Below are 10,796 nucleotides of genomic sequence, written 5' to 3'. Positions count from 1 at the left end.
AAGTCAACAAGACAATGCCAACATGAAGAAGGGATACAGGGGTCCGCAGCTTTAGGGTTTAGCCCATTTTGTTGATTTACATTAACTTCTAAATGAAATTTCAATCTTATATAATTTATATTACATTTGTCACAAAAATCCTTGTTATTTAAAGCCGATTTAAGTGAATGCTTTTACATCGACTGACTAACCAAACAAACCGAAAACCATCATGATACACAATTAAAGATTTAATTCGAACGATTAAATACATTAAGTTAATAATTTTAATTTTAGATTAACAAATTATAAACAACTCATTTAGATAATTCAAATACCATTCTCTGGTGAACATGTTAGTAATTCACGATGAATATTACAAGGCAGTACATGACAATATAGTTGTGCGTAATTTAACTCACATAACCTTCTTTACTTTAGCCCCCAGCAAAATTTTTGAATAGTTGATGCGTGAAACCATACTACCAAGTCAACTTTGCCCTACACTCCTACATATAGTTTTTTTTTTGACAATATGAAAAAAAGTAATGTTTTGGTGACGTTAGAAACTTAATAACATCATATAACATATAATAAGTTTTATTCGATATACAGAAGTTAGTTAAATGGCCGGCTAGAGGTTGTGTGAGCTAGACCATCAGGCTGTGCACGTAATTTTTGAGGGACTAAATTTTTTATACATGTATTTAAAAATGTAAACCTTATAAAATATGATTGGACCTTAATCATCTTATAATTATTGCGCCAAAACTTTTTTTTAATCCATTATCCATTTAATATAGTTTAAATTGTTGAGCCCAAACCAAAATTAAAAACTAAAAGAATATAAAAATCAAATAAAAAAACAAAGAGCCGATTGAAATTTCTCCTTGTCTCATCCCTTCTTTGCTGTCAATAATGCTAAGACAGCTTCACAGGTTATTGCTTAGCCGTTAACTATTACGATATTTGATTTTAATGTATATTTTTGCTATGCTTATTGTTATAACGTTAATCACCGTTTAAAAGAATTAACTTACATATTTCGTTACTAGTTAGGGCCTACAAACCTTTTCATTAGCTCGATCAAGGTTTTTAAATTCTCGAAGACGACCCTAGTTATGACATGATGAATTGTAAGAGAACTACAGCACATAACAAGGATACAATGTATTGGAATACAAGAATTATCAAGCATTAAATTTAACATACATTTTCCATCACAGAATAAGTTTGCTGTTTTACAAGCCAACTTTTATTGACTTTCAAGGTAGACGATAACAATATTTTACGTGATATGGTTTTAAGGCTAAACATCAATCGTAGCCTTATGTTACATTTATTGTGTCTTTTAAGTTATCCTCATCTTTCTTTTTAATTTAGCAATCAAAGTTAAACAAAATAATTTAAAGTTAATAACACAACATGATGAAAATAATACATAGATGTTATTAAGTACAACCAAGTAAAATGGGATAAGGCAAGGGATCATTGACAACTTATTTCCTCAAACTTTGTAAACGATTCTGCGGATTAAGAACTGATATGAAAGAACAATTGATAAGAACTCAATTGACTATATTAATCAAACGATTCAATACAATACGAATTTACAGAGAAGGTGAATGAATTGAACTAAACAAACAATCTAAAGAACAAAGTATTAAAAACCCCCCAAATTGTAAATGATTATTTTTATGTAAAAAACCATACTAGAGGTGGGTGAGGAGAACAGGAAGGTGACGTGGCATCCTTTTCCCAGCGAAAAAGACCGCCCACGAGCTATGATGTCGGAATTGTGAAGGGAAGTTGGAGCGTGGCTTGCCTTCACCACTGATGCAAATGGTTTGTGAGTAATGTTGTAAAAGTAGGTTTACAAGGCCGAGTACTCGCTACATGGTATGGTGCCTAGGGGAGTTTCTTTAACTCCGCCTAATTACTAAAAATTGGTCAAAGGTGGTCAACATTAGCCTGAATCACATCTAGTCCGTTAACTTGGGTCTATTTTGACTTAAAAAATACAACATAATTCGTATTTCTATAATATTAAAGAACGGATATCATTATTTTTAATTAATGATTAACATTTTTTAGAATAATTTAGTGTTTAAAAATGTATTTTTCTTATTTATATTGATATTCATTTATTTTGTTATAAATATTAGTAAACTTATGATATTTGAAATATATACATTACCCAAAATATAATTTTCTTTATATTTATCATATCCGAGTACTCCCCTAGTACTCCAAGTACTCCCTCCAAGGGGGTCGGCCTCCTAGGGACCGCCTAGCGACTTTTGCAACATTGTTTGTGAGGGAAGCGGAAGGGGATGGGTGAGCCGGAAGAGTGGCGGTGTGGCTAGGGGATACCATTAGGGACGTGGTTTGCGGGTTCTTACCAGCGTAAATATCAATGTTTTTGTAACCGAAATTGTAACACCCCGTAACCGCAGCGGAAACGTAAACGGGATGCAACAGACACCTCTGATATCAACCACATTGTTTATAAAGAAAACCGAATACATTAATATACTTCAAATTACATTATCTCGTATTTCATTACCGTCTAGGTGATACACACATCATACAATACGATACATAATTCTATTTGTTATAATGTATCCTAACATTCCGCACGCAAATCTTACACACATCAAGCACTTAGCACGTAAGCAATCACTTCATCTTAGTTGTACCTGAAAAGCATGTGAGAAAACGGGTCAACTACGAATAGCTGGTGAGTTTCACAATTCGAGTAAACCATGATAAATCATTATCAAAGTATAATATTATCGATGTAATTATGCTGAGCCCACAAGTGAAACCTCTGACTATCACACACAACCCCCGTGGCATATCCCTCGCCCACGGACTTGCCCCAAACCGCTATGTCTAACATTACATAGCAAAATATATATAACACCCATAATAGACATGTGCAACTGGCTGGGAAACATCAGCAAATCCATGCCGGACCAGTTGGGTTTGTCAGACCAATAGTACTATCCACACTCTACCGGCTTTCAGTTAATCACTCGTGTTCCGGGGCCTTAGAATGTTAGCAACTCAGACAATTACCATCATAGTACATTTCCGTACGATTCCCGTACAATAAAATATATATAAATCCACGTAAATCCATGTGTTTAGTATGTACTTAAACATTTCAGTAAAAACATGCTTCCGCCCCGAGAAAATATTCGAAAACAGTTCAGAAAAAGGGGCTCGTGAAACTCACCTTAGCACATGCAAGCAGGTAACAACAATCATTATCAATTAACACGTTCAATCTGTAATATGATTCCTACGATCGTTATTATACAATTATTGTTTATATAACCTTTTAACCGTATCAACCGGTACATCTGGGGACACTGTTAACCCAGTACTGTACCCATTCTGGGGGCAAGGTTAACCCAGAAACACTTCTCCGGACTCAGATTGTGATATCGTTTAGAGTTCCATGGTCACAACTACTATTAGTCGTTTTTCTCGTTTTGCGTGCCTAGCACGGTTATCCGTTTTTACGTTTCAAAAATGAGTTTGGTCACACACGACCCGAATGTAGTGGTTGACTGATAATTTAATTAAAGATGTGAAATTAGAGCTCGGTTTAGACGCCCCGATTGGCCGCGGGACCCGTTTCCGTATTTGGCGTACCGGAAACTGTTAAATCGGTTAAAAATACCCAAATCATCCGAATTATTTTCGGATGATTCATTTTTACTTGTTTAACTCAATTATATGAAAATAGTTTATTTTTTGGGTTTTTATACACCAGTCAGCTCGCTTAAGAGAACTTCACCGATTTACGCGTTTTAACTTTAAAAGTTTGATAATTAGCACAAATAATTATCCGTTTAATCTCGGATCTTGAAATTTTGCACAAATCACTTTTTGACAGTGGGGAATTTTATAAAAATATTTCCAGAATTAATTTCTATATTTAAAATTTATTTATCTATTTTTAAACACCATTTAAACACTAAATATGTCGTAAATACCAAACGATCTTAGAAAAATCCCAAATTTTTCTTGGATGTCCCCTGCCATCCACATAGTCCCCTGTAATTTCTCCAGAACCAAAATCTTCTTTTACATGCCATTTTCACTAAAACCGAGCTAGAAAACCCTAGAACTCGTTTAACCGAAAAGCCTACTTAGACTTCTCCAACGGACCTAAAATTTTGTGTGTGACTTATACATGATATAAAAAGCTTATCTGCAATTTTCCAGAATTTCATGATATTTAACTATTTTTCACCATTTTTGGCCAAAACCGAGCATTAAATTCACCAAATATTCATCCTTTGTCCAAAAATTAACAAAAATTCACAGAAATCATATTTTCATATATAGAACATCCCTGTAAAATTTCATGACCCAAATCTAAACACACCACAATCTGTCCAAAAACTCCAAAACCGAACATAACCGAATATACCTTTCGTTTTCCGCCACTACAAGCTACAAACTCGTCTTTCCGCCTTATCTACCACTAAATACAGAACCTACAACCAACATACCACAATACCAAGCAAGTTACACTCACGATCAAGCCTCTTACACTATAGTTTCGGTTATGATTCAAAAACAAAGATTTAAACCGTAAAAATTCGTTCTTGGTTCGTTTAACCCCTTTCTTGGACCAAGATCCCGTGTATAACCCATATACATCACTTGATCATGCAAGAATCGGTTTTCATCTTTGAAACCTCATTTTCTTGCAAACAAACTCAAGAAACGAAGATGAAAATGTAGATAACTCGATCATTACCTCGTTGTTCTTGCTACAATACTCGGTTTTTGGATCATAATGGAAAGGAAATGAAGATTGATGAATGTTTGATGAGAGAAAAAAGAAAAATAATAAGGAAATGGGGGATGAGGAGGCCGATCAGAATGTATGAGGAGTGGGGTGGGACCCACTTCTCTATTCTTGGCCACAAGTTTGGATTCTCGTAATCCGGATAATGTTTTGGATCTGGTTCAGTTCGTTTTACGGTTAAATGTCTAATTCGGCTTAAAACGAGGCTAAAACGGTCGTTTTTCGGCTAAAAATGAAATTTATATAAAACCACTTTAAAAAACTTAAACCATGACTTCTATTAACTTAAAATACCATGTTATTAATAATTGCGCATCTTTTTCGGCTTGATCGATTGTCTCTTGCTCGGTTTGGTATTAAAGTTTCCTTTAACGTACCGACGTACCATTAAATCGAAAATTCTTTTTCTGTGCCGTACTTTACTTATCCCGAAGCATTAATGCTTCATAGAATCACTAAATATTATAGATATCGTCTATAATTGAACCCTCGATTCGTTCGGGTTTCAATAACTATCGATCGATTGATCGCATATTCAATACGATGAATTATATATTCACGTACAATCGATACAGTGAACCACGTATTCTCGTATAATTACTATAGTAATTCATGTACCCGACGTTAAATATAACGTAACTATTGTCTACCGGTTAGGGTATACCGGGTTTTGTCGGAATCGTTACATTCTTCCCCAGTTAAGAAATTTCGTCCTCGAAATTTTACACGCCCACTATCCCCTTCCGAGAGAAAGGTGGGGGTTTTTCCTTCAGAATTCCCCTCGCGTTACCAGGTATAATCTGGTCCTCGCTGTGAATTCCGCTTAGTCTTAATCAATAAAGCTTGGTGTATCCAAACTGTTTAGTTTTCCCGTCTACTATCTCTACGGAATTATTTATGATATCAGGCATGTTTTCTATGAGTACCTCCAATACTGGTACTTTCGTTGCCTCAACGCCTAGGCACTTTTCAATCCGTATACATGGCAAAACATCATGTATAGTACTTAGCCCCTGGAGTATTTTAATCGATAAACTAAATGACCAATCATGGAGATAGTCTCATGAGGTCCAATATATTAAGGAGCTATTTTCGGTTTTGTCAAACCTCATATCACCTCTCTAAGGTGATGCCTTAAAAACACCTTGTCACCTCTTTCCAGCGACAATGGTTTCCTTTGAATGTTGGCATAAATCCTTTGCCAATCTCGCGCTGCTTTCAACTTATCTTAAATAATATAGATCAGATTGGTTGTTTCTCGAATCAATTCAAATCCTATGGCTTGAGTGACGCCCATTTTCAATTTAACAAATTGGTGATGATTACTTCACCCATAGAAAGCTTCAAGCTCTCGATGCTTCCTTCCCCGCCTTCCAATAATGGAAGTAGAATGACTATTTCGATCTGAGATAATTGAAAATGGTACTCCACTACGAGATACCATTTCACCATCGTGAATTTGGGCGAGGATTCATTGTGGTAATCGCCATGGATTTGGATGAAATGCGAGGATTGGTTAATCGATCCGCGATTTCCCAAATTTACATCCTGCCTTTGATATATCTTGGGAATTTGCTTCCCAAAATCCATTGTAATTTATTCCCACTATCATTGGCGAATTTTTTGTCGTTGTGGCGTTCCCAAGGGTTTTCGGTATGCAGCCTTATCTCTTGCATAACTTAAATATTCACCAACATACGTAACCATATCTTTCTCCAAACTCGGCCATTAATAAAATCCTTTCAGATATTCGTATCATCAATAGTCTAATCCGATCCCGGATGTATGGAATATTTCGATCTATGCGCTTCGTCCATGATTAATTCACGAAGGTCATGGAGGGTCGGGATCCAAACCCAATTTTGAAATAGAGAATTTTGTCCACGCGCTATTCGAAATTCTTCTCATTGCCGTAAAGTCCCTCCTTTTCCAATTGTTCCTCTTTTAACGCCTCACTTTGAGCGACTCGAATCAGGTCCGAAAGGTTCGACTGGACTATCATCCCCAGCGCTCGCACTCGCAATGGCTTAATCCGATCTTTCCTACTCAAGGCATCGGCTACGACGTTAGCCTTACTGGGGTGATAACGGATGTCACAGTCATAATCGCTTAACAACTCGACCCATCTTCGTTGCCTCATATTCAGTTCTTTCTGATCGAATATGTGATGCAAACTTTTATGATCGGTGAAGATGGTGCACTTCGTACCGTAGAGATAAAGTCTCCAGATTTAAGTGCGAAGATAACCGCTCCCAGTTCTAAGTCGTGAGTAGTGTAATTTTTCTCGTGTACTTTTAACTGTCGGGAAGCATAGGCTATAACCTTATTATTCTGCATCAACACGCATCCTAACCCTCTACGCGATGCGTCACAATACGCGACAAAACCATCGTCTCCATCGGGGAGACTTAAAATCGGCGCTTGGCAGAATTTTAATGGTTTCTATCTTATTTGGATCTTTGTGAAATCCTTGTTGCTTTACAACATGACCAAGGGATTATGCCTTCTTTTTTCAAAATCACATTTCGAAAACTTCGCGTACAACTCCTCTTGCTTTAACACTTCCATAACTTTCCTTAAACGTCGTTCGTGCTCTTCTTTACGTTGCAAATATATCAAAATATCACCAATGAATGCTATGACAAATTTGTCAAAATAAAGTTTACAGACTCGGTTCATGAGTTCTATGAATGCTGCCGGCGCATTTGTTATCCCGAAAGGCATAACCAAGAATTCATGATGGCCGTAGCGAGTCCGAAACGCTGTTGTTGTAACGTCCTCCTCTTGGATTTTTCATTTGGTGATAACTATATCTAAGACCAATTTTCTAAAAATAAATCGCCCTTTGCAGTTGGTTAAACAGATCGTTCACTTCGAAGAAGTGAATACCTATTCTTGATCTTCACTTTATGCAATTCTCTCTAATCAATACATATCCTAACACTTTCGTCCTTCATTTCCCAAATAACACTGGTGCACCCCATGGTGACTAACTAGGTCGTATAAAACATTTATCCAATAATTCTTGCATTCCAGTTGGTGCAAGTCGTTAAGATGCTTTAGCAACAGGGCCAGCTTGAGGTATTAAATCGATTCTGAATTCGACCTGTCGGGTTGGCGGTAATCCAGGAAGTTCTTCTGGGAAAACTTTCGGATATTTACGCATCACCAAAACATCTTCTATATGTTTTCTTTTAAATCTGTGGCAATCCCGTTTGTTAAATACACCACGTCTTCTTGATGTAATTATAACATCTCAAGACGAGATTAGAGTGGTAACATAATACCGTACACTTTTCTCTGTATCTAATCGCTTCATCGTCCGGAAGAGAGCTTCTAATCATCTTCTTTTCATGTTTGATTTCAGCGTCATGATGAGTTAGTCAATCCATGTTAACTATTACGTCAAAACTTCTTAAATTTACTGGTCGTAGGTTAATAAGGAAAGGTTAATCGTTCAGAATAAAAGGACAATTCCGAACAATTTAGTTAACCATTAGGGGTTTACCGTTAGCGATTCTACAGTATAGGGTTCTATAGTTTCACTAATCGGTATCCTTCCAAATGATAGGAGGTTAACAGGAGCTAACTTCTATCGACGACCGTAAAAATATCACTGAAGTCTATTGATGTAAAACTACAACGTACTTAATACCACCTTTGGATCATGACGTGCTTTATTCGGATTACTCACAAAAGCACGGATCCTTGCTTGATCAGAGGTTGATGCTTGTCATGAGGTTCGTCTTCCAACGACACCTTGGTTCAACTTTGGACAATTTCTCTTGAAACGTTCTGTACTGCCACATTCATAGCAAGTACAACTGTTTGGCATAATTTGGTTCCTTTGGATGGATTGTTATTGAAGTTGTTGGGTTCGGAGTGGTTGTTACACGAATGGGTTGGGGTTGCCGGTTCACATGGCTTCAATTGGTTCTACAATTAGGGCATTACGTCCATCTTTACCACACCGGTGGCCTACTATCACTCGACATTCTTCTTCCTGCCAATGACCATATTTTCCACATTTAGGGAAGGACCCTTCATGCGGTTCATGTTTTCACCCCAGAACTAGTCTTGGTATAATTCTGGGTTGTAGGACATACCTACTTATTCAAAAGTCTATCTTGCACTATACCTTTATCATTTCTCTTCTTCAATACTCGACGTCTCACCTAACGTCCTTCCAGTCCGCTTCCCATAGAGTCAAATATATCAATGCTGGCTTGTGACACAACCCTTCCAAAGGTTGTATATTTTACAGGATTGACTATACTCCTTATCGATGGAGTTAGTCCCCAATATTGCGCTCACTTCGCTTAATTTCAGGAGTAATTAGCCATGTTACCAGACATGACAATTCCTTCAAACGATTAGCGTTTTCTAAGTGATCAACATACAACATTTCTGTCTTCCATAGCTCAGTTTCCAATCTCTGAACTTAATTACTCGAATAAAAGTGCTCTAGCTCAAGAATTTTAAATCCTGACCATATCACTTGAGCAAAAATTTTCTATCTATAATTTTGTACCATCGTGTTCCATCACGATACAACATAATCTACCAACATATCTGTAGCATATTTCACTACACAATGTTCTAGACTCTTACCAATATACTTAACCATTTCGATCTTTTCTATCCACTCGCTAATCTATTCCTTCCTTTACCATCAGTAAACTATTAATAATTTCCTTAACACAACCAACAAACATATCCTTATACCGGATTTAATTCATTACGACTACTATTCATGTTTAGTTTATAACTAATACTTGTAGTCATAATAGTATTCGGTGGGACATTATCACTCTTAGTAATACCACTAAGAATTGAAATATTCATAATCATGTGATTGCTCGAACTATAATTCTGCGTTCACATTTGCATCAATACTAGCAGTGATCTGTGATACGACATTCGGTATCATCATCTGCTATCTTTGAGCAATCAACTGAATCACATCAATCTTCATCATTGGAGTTACTCTTTTTATGTCATTCTGCCGTACTCATCCCGTACGCAGTAATCAATACTAATCTCACCGTATAACTCGTTACCAGCTCAATCATAACAGCAGGTACACATACACACCAAATATTATCATACATATTACACTTACCAGTATCTAGTATATATGTCCCACAAATATAATATCATAAGGACTTAACCTGACGTCGGTTAACGCTTAAATATGTTTCATAACCCTTGTCACCAACTGACATATAGATCTTTCTCAACACAGATTAATGTTTACTATGCTTGATTTCAATATCCTTCTGCATGTCAGCATAACCGATACATGCTCACCGTGAGCACCAAACGATTACGTACCACGGAGTTATAATATCCGTGTCTATTCGTATATCCGGCATACAAGGCATACCACCTACGAACGTATAACCAACCATGCTATAATGATTCCAACACCTCTTTGTGTATAGGTGATCATTCTATTCGAGCATATATGGGTATAGGCATCTAACGGATGTAAGGTTAACATAGGGAGTTGCAAGGTTCAAGGTAATCGCGCAACATGGGTTGCCTTCAAATATTATCAATTACTATTATGGGAACTCTATCACTGGCGCAGTCAATGTCCTCAGGCGTTCTAGGTTCGCTGAAATCGGTAATTCTCGATCTGGAGGAGGTATGTCTCATATGTTTGGGAGTGAGAAATACATATATATATTTCTATATATTATTTTTATCTGCTGATTTATTATCAAATTTATTATTATTATTTTATTTTTATTTTAATGGAACAAGAATGGGTTCAGGTACAGGTCCGTCCGTACGTGAGGGTCGACGGTTCGGTGAACATAGGGGGGTTATTAAGATATACGGTACCGGTGTTGGTAGGGTAAGGGATTTATCAATTTTGGTTGGGAGTGACGGTTACTAGATATTTCCGGTGTAACATCCTAAAAATTTTAATGATGAATAAAGGAAGTTATGTTTAGTGATTTCGCGTAATTAATTAATA

This window comes from Bidens hawaiensis, unplaced genomic scaffold, assembly GCF_021521415.1.
Source record: "Bidens hawaiensis isolate Kalapana, Puna unplaced genomic scaffold, B.hawaiensis_p1.1 tig00002273_1, whole genome shotgun sequence".
Classification (NCBI taxonomy): Eukaryota; Viridiplantae; Streptophyta; class Magnoliopsida; order Asterales; family Asteraceae; genus Bidens; species Bidens hawaiensis.
This window is presented reverse-complemented; position numbering follows the sequence as displayed.